The following is a 9,657-nucleotide window of genomic DNA, read 5'->3' on the forward strand; positions in this document are numbered from 1 at the left end:
ACCAACAGGTCCCTGCGTGGCACAAACGGTTAAGCACTTGACTACTAGCCAAAAGGTTGGCAGTTCTAACTTACTCAGGTGCCTTGGAAGACAGGCCTGGCAATCTGCTTTTGAAAGTCCACAGCATACAGAGTAGTTCTGCTCTGCACACATGGGGTCGCTATGAGTTGGAATTGACTCAACAGCAACTAACAACAACAATATGTACCAACTGTGGGTTAACTACATGAAATATGTTGCATCATTTAGTCTCTGTAACATTAATGCGAGATGGACATTATTGTTCTAATTTTGCAGATGGAGAAAATGAGACTTGAAAACACATACCTTGTTTCTGTTGTTGCCACTGAATCTGTTGAAACCCCATGTACGACAGAATGAAATGTTGCCTGATCTTGCGCCATCTTCATAACCATTGGTATACTTGAGTCCATTGTTGTTGGGAGGACTGTGTATTCTGAGTGCCTTCCAAACTAGTAGGCTCATCTTCCAGCACTATAATGGACGATATTCTGTTGTGATCCATAGGTTTTCACTGGCTAATTTTCAGAAATAGATCACTAGGCCTTTTTTCCTAGTCTGTCTTAGTCTGGAAGCTCTACTGAAACCTGTCCACTATGGGTGACCCTGCTGATATTTGAAATACTGGTGGCATAGCTTCCAGCATCATAGCAACACACAAACAACCACAGCATGATAAACTAACAGATGGGTGGTAGAATTTGCTTTTAGTCATACTTTTAGTAGAATGGTAGAACTAGGATTCACGCTCACGACTATACTTCCGAAATCTCTGGGTTTTCCACCATCCCATTATTTTTCATGTGCTCATCCTTTTGACTGGTGTCTGCCCGGCTGCCTCAGAAGACTCTGAAAGTGGAGTAAAAATACAGATTCCTGGGCTCTACCTCTGGAAATTCTAGTTTGATAGCTCTGGGATGAGTCTCCAAGTCTCCCTGCTTAACAGACAACCCAGGAAATTGTGAAGGACAGTCAGGTTTAGCACCACACTGCTAAATCCCGTATACCACATGAGAAAGAATCAAGAGGGTAAGAATTTGGTGAGGACATTTGAAAAATTAGGCATACACAGATACATGCGTGCGCGCGCGCACACACACACACACATTCTTTCTCTACTCAAGAAAATAAGCTCTACGAGGGAAAGGATTTTTGTTTGTTTTCTTTACTAATGTACCCCAAGTGCCTAGAACAGTGCTTGACACATAACAAATTACAATAAATATTTGTTAAATGGATGAATGAAATCCGTGACTTTCCTTGACAAGTAGATGGATATGCAAATATATTAGAAAATAGGTATAAATCTCTGGTTCTATGTTTACTCATTTCTGTATAAGATATTTGAAATGGTTAATGCATGGTGCAGATGTTCCAATTCAACAATATGTTGGTCCTTTTCACAGCTCTGTAATCTTTCTTCTGAAATTGTTAACGAACGCTGGAGACAAACATACCACAGTTCAGTTCAAAATTAGGCTCCTCAGTCCCTTTGGTTCATTTCCTCCCAAATTCATGAATTAGGAAGAGCTTGTCAACTCTCTGAACGAGACAACTGTGGCAAAACAAATTTATGAATCCAATCAGAAACGAACAGAAGTGATTCTGCTGGTTTGATGGATGTGCCTCAACAAATCCCTGCTTCCCTCTGAAGGTGGGGGGTTGCAGGAAGTTTGCAGACAGGACATGAGAAATCTATTTGTGATGTGATATGGATCCCAAGTGAATGGACCCAGAGGTAAGGAAGGCAGCAGTCTGCATCCATCAGCATCGCCAACATCTGTCCTCCCTTCCAGCCACCTCCACTGAGGCCCCTGACCACGGTCTGTCACTAGATCTAGTGCTCAAGCATTCCACTTGAGCAGAATATTCAGAGCACTAGTTTCAGGGTGAGCCCAAGCATTATGGGAGAAAATGTAACTGGGGTAGGCTACCAAACTCTCCTGTGATGGCCACCAGATTGTTAAAGAAATCAGTATTCCAGAAGACTGATTCTGTACTATTAACTGCTTTATTCCCATCCCCGGCACCCTTAGGATCAGAAGTTGTGTTGACATGTGCCTGAGTTGATTATACCATGACTCAAGCATGCAGATCTTCCCATTCTTAGTCCATGCCTTGTAGCCACAAGCAGCTCCTCAGAAATCACAATCACAACTAACATATTGGGTACTTACTGTGTGCCAAGTTTTGTGCTAAGCCCATTAATGCATAATATTTTTTAATCTTCAGATTAACGAGGAATCAGAATTACTTGTATTTCACAAATGGATAAAGTAATGCTTAAAGATGCTAAATAACTTATCTAAGGTCACACAGCTGGTAGAGCTGGGATTCTGTCTGCTCCAGAGCCTGAGCTCCTACTCACATGCATTACTGCACTACCATTCTTTGGACCTGCATAACTGTGGGACCTCTCTCTCTTCCCAGTCCTTCAGGTTTGGACTTTCAGCTCCTCTTCCCAATTCCTTATTTTCCTTATCTCAACTTGTGCACTGAAATGATTCTTACTGGTTAGTCTTGGAGTCTTTGTTCTGCAATTCTGCCTCAGGTCTAGCACTTAGTACTTGCTCTAAACCTATTATCTACTTCCTGGATCATGGGTCCTTCTTCTGACCAAGTTGCTCAATAGTTACAACTTTTCATGCAACTCCTGGTATTTCTGAGTAATGGAGAAACAAAGGAGAAACAGAGAACCCTTTAATACTGGTGAATTAGGATGCCAGAGGAGTTACAGCATGATTACAAGGGAGGTGATGGGGCCTCTGAAAAGTCAGTAATTCAAAATAGGGTTCTCATAAACACTTGCAGAGTTTAAATCGTGATTTGACTGCTGTGTGGCCTGGACAGATTACTTAACTTCTTTGGTACTATGGCTCCACATCTTCAAAATGAGTGAAATTCTTCCTACAACACAGAACATAGGGTTGTTGTGAGGTGAAATATGTAGGGTGCACAGCCCACTGTGTGGTGCTTAGAGGATTCACTAATCTTTGGTTCCCGTTAACTCATGTTATGAAATGGATGGTTTCTGTGGAGTTCCTCATCAAAGAATAGTTCCAAAGAACAGGAAGTTGGTTCTTCTCTGCTAGACTGATCTTGCTGCCCCAGAAGGCAACTGACGAAGCACCCTTATTGCTCCTCGCTGAGCCTCAGGTGTACCAGAGCAAGGAGCTTAGTGATCTTTGGACACACCCATGTTCAGGGGTCATTCTAAAGTAAATACAGCGCTTCTTTCTGTGAGCACTCAGGAACCAAAATTTTGAGACCCCAAAGAAGGAAGGTACTTATTTTCTAGAAATTACCTTGGTGCTACCTGTGTCAGATTAGGGCCTCACAGGTGTCTACTGGCTCTTGGCTTATCCTTACCCTGGCCTACGTTTGTGGCCCATGCAGACTGGAGACTCCAGGCTTCTTAGCTCAGAACAGGTATTATACTCAAGAAGTTTCTCTGTCATGAGAGCTCACACAGCCAGGTCCAAAGAGAAGAAAGAAAGGCAGAAGAAAGGAATGGATACTGACTGGGACCTCCTTGTTCTAGGTTCCACACTCCTCACTGCCTGCATTACTGCCAAAAGCCTTCACAACAAGGTTGTGTGCTCTGTATTATTTCCCCCATGTTACTGAATTAGAAACTCAGAGATGTTAAGTGACTTGCTCAAAGTCACACAGGTTTTGAATCTAGGTCTGCCAGACTGCAAAGCCTGTGCTTTCTCCTTTACCATAATTCCCTATAGACAGGGAGGGAAGGGACACTGAAGAATTCTGATTCTAGGCCAGAGAGCATGAGGCTGTGTGGGATCTGAGCCTCTGAATGCCTGACTCAGGCTTTTGGTGCCTTTTGCATATGCCTCTGTGTTTTGTTTCTCCCTACCAAGATTTCTGGAAAAGAATTGTCAAGTGAGGCTGGGACACCTGGTCTCCTCTACCAGGAATCAGGTAAGGTCATTTTGTAATTAACTTTGTGACACAATTCATTGGAATGAAAAGGGTATTCTTCAATTGTTTTGTGGTGCAGAACAAATGCCTCATTAATCAGAAACACATCAACCTGAGCCCAAGCACTAATAACATGAGAGAGTAATGAGTTGGCATCACTGGGGACACAACTGAAGCCATGCGCTCATTCTTCAAAAGAGCACACGGTACTTGCACTTGAAAGATGGGTAGTCACAGGAGGGATGAGATGCAAAACTGGCCAACAGATGTGGGGAGAAAGACACAGAGAGAAGGAGGAGAGGGTTCTGGCAGCCCTTCTCTCAAGATCTTGGGGAGGAATGGAAAGCACCAAATTTTGATGATCATGCTCCTGAGACTAAGAGGAAGAGCCAGGGACCAGAACGGCTTGGGACTCATGACAACCTTCCAGAGGCAAAAAGGTTAAATCATGGAGCCACATAGTCATAAGTTCTTGGTTCCCAGCATGGCATCACCGGGCCCATTGAGACAAGAACACAGAGATAAAGATGGGGCCTCCAGCTCATGTTCTTATTTCAAATCACACAAGCTACTCTTTCATTTGTTCATTTAATCATTCATTCGTTCACTTATCTCTTCATTCAGTCAATCAACAGTCATTGTAGAGAGACTTGACTTTTGTTTGGTAAGACATGTGGACACCCTTTATTTCACACTGATCAAAATTTCTGATTGGATGCTGTGGCATCATAGACCTCTTGTATGTTGAATCAAAATGACATGATCCCAACGTTTAAACAGCTACCTCTGATTTATAAAAACTAGGAAATTAATTATTACATGATCAGCGCATCTTTTGGCAAACAAAAAACTTTCATATGAGATATGGTGGGGGCTGGTAAGCATAGTTAAAGAAGTCCTTACTGGTTAAAAAACAGGAGGAGGGGATCGTGTGAATTAGCCTTAATTCCTAATTTTAAAGGGTACTAAAGCCCTCTGAGGAGGAGATTTTGCCCAAAGTCAGCACAGTTGTTCGGAGACAAAGAAGGAACCCAGAGAGTCCTAACTCACAGTTCCACACACCTTCACTGCATCATATCACGGAAGTTTCTGGTGCATGAAAGATAGGTGAACTTTCCCGGAATGATAAGGCTGATTTAAGTCCCTAGGAGACAGGACGACTTTCTCAAGCAGAATATATACCCAGTCACTTGCTGTAGTCCCAGGTGCTTGCTGGCCATGCAAGGAAGCGAGCTATCACATTCCCCGGGTCTCCTCAATCTTCCTCATTCTCATCCCAAGCCAGAGCCTGGCCTTCATCAACCCAAGGCCACCCTTCCCTTCAATTCATAACTTCAGGTCAGTCTCCAGCCTTGTGTGTGTGGAGTGGGGGGGCTTGGAAGAATAAGGGACTCGAGAAAGGCCTTGGAGACTTTGACATAAAGGACTGAAAGGCCAACAAGAAGATCTTACAAGAAACCCAAGTGAAGTAGCTTAGAGTCAGCAGAGGGGAACCTTTAGCTAAGTAAAGGCTTATTATCAGAGGAAGGAGTTCTCCTTTCAGTGGCAGGGAGGGGAATGGGATGAAAGTTGACTTTGTACCTAACACTGTATTAGAATCAAACTTTTTATTTTACTTTGAGAGACAAGGCCTTAGGCTCTGAAGTCAGGTGATATGTGTTTGCATTAGTGCTTGCTTAATTACAGCCTGTGAGACCATGGGCAAGTCACTTTACCACTCGGAGCCTTTGCTACCTTGCCCTTATAATAGGGAAAATGAAGAACACTTCACTGGACTGTGGTGAGGATTAAATGAAACATGATTCTATGAAAGCATCGTGTCAGCTACCAAGTGTTCTGAAAACCACAAAGCCTGGAACACCTGCTAGTCCCTTTGGGGGTTACTATCTCACATTATGTCCCATTGCCCAGCCTCTGTTTCAGGAAAACTGGTCCCTTCACTACCACCCCACTCCAACATACCATGGATGTGGACTTAGCCCTCATTCAGCCTGCTTGTTAGTCATTTTTCAAAGACCAGCTAATGTTCAGCCTCTGCCAGACAACTTGGATTTGTCTCGCTAAACATCAGCATTCCCTCTAGCATTGGGCTCTTCACTCTACTGCTCCTGCTGAAGGTTTGCTAACGAGTTAGATGGAAGCAATAGTTTTTTGTTTTTAAATTCTCTGTTCTAAGCACAGAGGTGATGATTAATGCTTGATTTATTGACTTCCTGCAGTTCTCCAAGTCCTAGGGGAGTAGAAGGCTGAAGACTCAGGAGCTAGGTCAACTTCCCTCTCTCTTTTTCTTTTTTTTTTTGTAGGAAGGCAGTATGGTGCCAGGAAAGCATTTCAGGATCAGACTGAGCTGGGTTTGAGCCCCAGCTGTACTCCTCCTGGCTATATGATCTTAGTCACATTACTTTATTTCTTTGATCCTCAATGCCTTTCTCTGTGAAATGGGAATATGAATAGCACCAACCTCACAGGGTTGTTGTGAGGTTGAACGAGATGATAATTATTCAGGTCTTACAAAAATTAGCAATCAATTATTTGTATCTCTACCATATCTAGTTTCTTCCAAATAGTTCATCTATGTTGATTCCCTTCCTCATAGTACAGACTGGGCTGTCAAATGATTGGGGAAACTGAGAAATCTATAAGTGTGGTTGTCTCAAGAGGTGAAAGGAGGCATTCAGAAGGGCAATGAACTTCCATACATCCATTCAGAGACAACTTCATTGCTTTTGGAGCCCTGGTGGCACAGTGGTTAAGAATTTGGCTGCTAACCAAAAGGTTGGCAGTTTGAATCCACTAGCTGCTCCTTGGAAACCCTGTGGGGCAGTTCTACTCTGTCCTATAGGGTTGCTATGACTTGGCATCAATTTGACGGCACTGAGATTGATTTTTTTTTTTTTTTTTTTTCTAATTATGTTGCTTTTAAATGCTTGGGACATCTTGACATGCCCTCCATAACCCCTTTTCCCTTACCATGTCATGGGTAAAGGAAATACCATCATTGCACACCTGTTTCCACCTCAACCTGAATCCAGCCCAGCCCAGCTCAGAACTTCACCTCAAAATGGCCTTAGCAGAATGTCCACTTTCATGCAAGGGGAATCAGTGCTGAGACCAAAAAGAGGCTACTAGTAAGTGTCAACTGAATACAGTTGAAACAAGGACTAAATGGTTCTCATAAGGGACCCAAGCACAGAAATGACAGCCAGAGAACAGAAAACCAGCAGGTACCAAAGCGGGAGGCTTACCTAAGGACACGAGAGCAAAGTGGGTCAGGAAACATGCCACCAGAGGTCAAAGCAGATGCAGTGGTGGAACCCTCAGGGGGAAGGAAGGTGTGCCCCCAGGAGCTTACTTGGAATTCTTGGGTCCCCAAGTTGACATGCTAGCTAGTTTTTCCCATACATTTGCCCCATGAGAAAGAGAAGAAAATTGATTCTTAGTTGAATGCCTGCTATTATGCTTGGTACATTAATATACATGTTATTTTATTTAATCTTTGATAAAAATATTATAAAATAGCCCCACAAATGTGGCTCCCCATTACTTTAGCTAATTTTCATATCTGAGGTCAGAAATGACCAGATAGTAGGTTAATGGTTATGCGATCCCACTGAATCCTCTGTGTTGATTAAATATTGTTATCAGCCTCATTTTATAGGTGGATGATTTAGCTGCTCAGAGCATTTGAAAGACTTTTCCATGGCCAAACAATTCAGGTCCTGATTCCCTTATTCCTTGCCCCTTTCATTGCCCCTCCCTGCCCTTTCACTAGGGCCAGATCCCTCTGGCCACTTGAGAAAGCCCATGTACAGGCTGCTGCCCCTGTCCCCAACAAGGGCTGACCCTCAGCAGCATCACGCACTCAGCCAGACATGACAGTCAGGGCCTACCAACTTGGCTCTCGTCTCTGAACACGCTGCCAGTTCTGCCAGCCAGGTCCCTGCCGGGCCAATCAGCTTATTTCCTCCAGATGCAGGGAAGCACGGGGAATCCCCATGACAGGAAGTGAAGGTGTTTTATCCTGTGAAAATCACAGAAGTCCCTAATTTGAATTTCTCACCCCTCAGAGTGTGAGGAGGTGCTGGAATCAGTCCCATGTATCTGGCTCAGGGGCAGGGCAGCTGATGACAAGAGCTGTGCTTGACCTGACCCTGGGAGCCGGGGGAGGACATCCTGTAGTCCATGGTGAAAAATAACCTTGGCCAGGGCCTTGGTAAACCAGGCTTTGTGATAATTTGGATAGCAACTGGATGGAAGTCTGTTTGTTCTGACTGTGAAGAAAGCGTTGACGAAGCTAACAAGAAATATAAACAAGATCTGGAGGGGAATGCGACTGCTTCTAAGTGTGCATAAAATGCTAATTACAAATGATCCATATCTTTTTGTATTAAAGTAGGTTGCCTTAGGAATTTATATGTTAGCTAGTTGCTATGAGTTCTTGAAAGATATAGATGGGCTTTCTTAAAAAATAGGTTCTAATCTAGGCAAGTGTTATTATCTGTTTACTCATGTATCTATTTATTCAATAAATATTTACTGAACTCTTACTCTGGCAGTGACTGTGCAAGGTTCTAGGGGCACAACAGAGGAAACAGAGAAGCCCCCTGCCCTCAGAAGCTTCCATTCTAGTGTGAGAAACTGAGTTCTGGTTGGACAGAGAAGGTGTAGCTGGGCTACAGTTTTAGAAGCAGAGTGAAGGCATCTCAGAAAGCACATTAAAGAAAGACCAGCATCCAGTCTGGGCCCAGGCTGCAGGAAGCAGCTCACTAGGCCACAGGCCAACTGGCATCCAGGTACTCACAAGCCTCACTTGCAATGCCAGAGAGATCTTGGTTCAAATCCTAGCTCTGCCTCTTATTAACTGTGTTACAAGGGTAAATCACGTATCCTCAATGAGCCTCAGAGGATTTGTCTGCAAAATGGGCATACTAATTTGAATCTCATGGGATTTTATGAATTAAATGAGTTACTGGGTATAAAATGCTTGGCCCAATACAGAAAACAGCATGTAGTGACCAGTATTATTCTCAGCCATTATCTCTAACATATGAGAAATCTTATAATATTCTGAACTGTGGTGTTACTCCCGTTAGCATATGCAGACAAGTGCAAATACAAACACGGGCACTAGCACATATGCATTTGTGTGTCAAGACACGCATATATCTTCTCCAACAGAGAAATATATGGGCCCATGAATCTCCAAGGTAAGTATTTGCATATTCACAAGTGCACACACATATCCACATGCACACAGACTTCTTTATGGCCACATTTTCCCTTCTAGAGTTTCTCCACCCCCACATGCACAGGCCTTCTTTTGTCCTGCTTCAAATTCCAAATAGGAAGAACATCCAGGACAAGGACATTTAAGTGTGGGGAAAGGACCAGGAATATCTGCTGAGCACATTACTTAGAATTTAAAATAAACCAAAAAAAACAAACAAACCCATTGCCGTCAAGTCAATTCTGACTCATAGCAACCCTATAAGACAGAGTGGAACTTCCCCATAGGGTTTCCAAGGCTGTAATCTTTCTTTTTTTTTAATTTTTATTATTTATTTATTTTTTTAATTGTACTTCAGGTGAAGGCTTACAGAACAAATAGTTTCTCATGAAACAGAAGTACACGTGTTGTTTTATGACATTGGTTAACAACCCCACAACATATCAACCCTCTAACTTCTCAACCTTTTG

Source organism: Trichechus manatus, unplaced genomic scaffold, assembly GCF_000243295.1.
Source record: "Trichechus manatus latirostris isolate Lorelei unplaced genomic scaffold, TriManLat1.0 scaffold00006, whole genome shotgun sequence".
Taxonomy (NCBI): domain Eukaryota; kingdom Metazoa; phylum Chordata; class Mammalia; order Sirenia; family Trichechidae; genus Trichechus; species Trichechus manatus.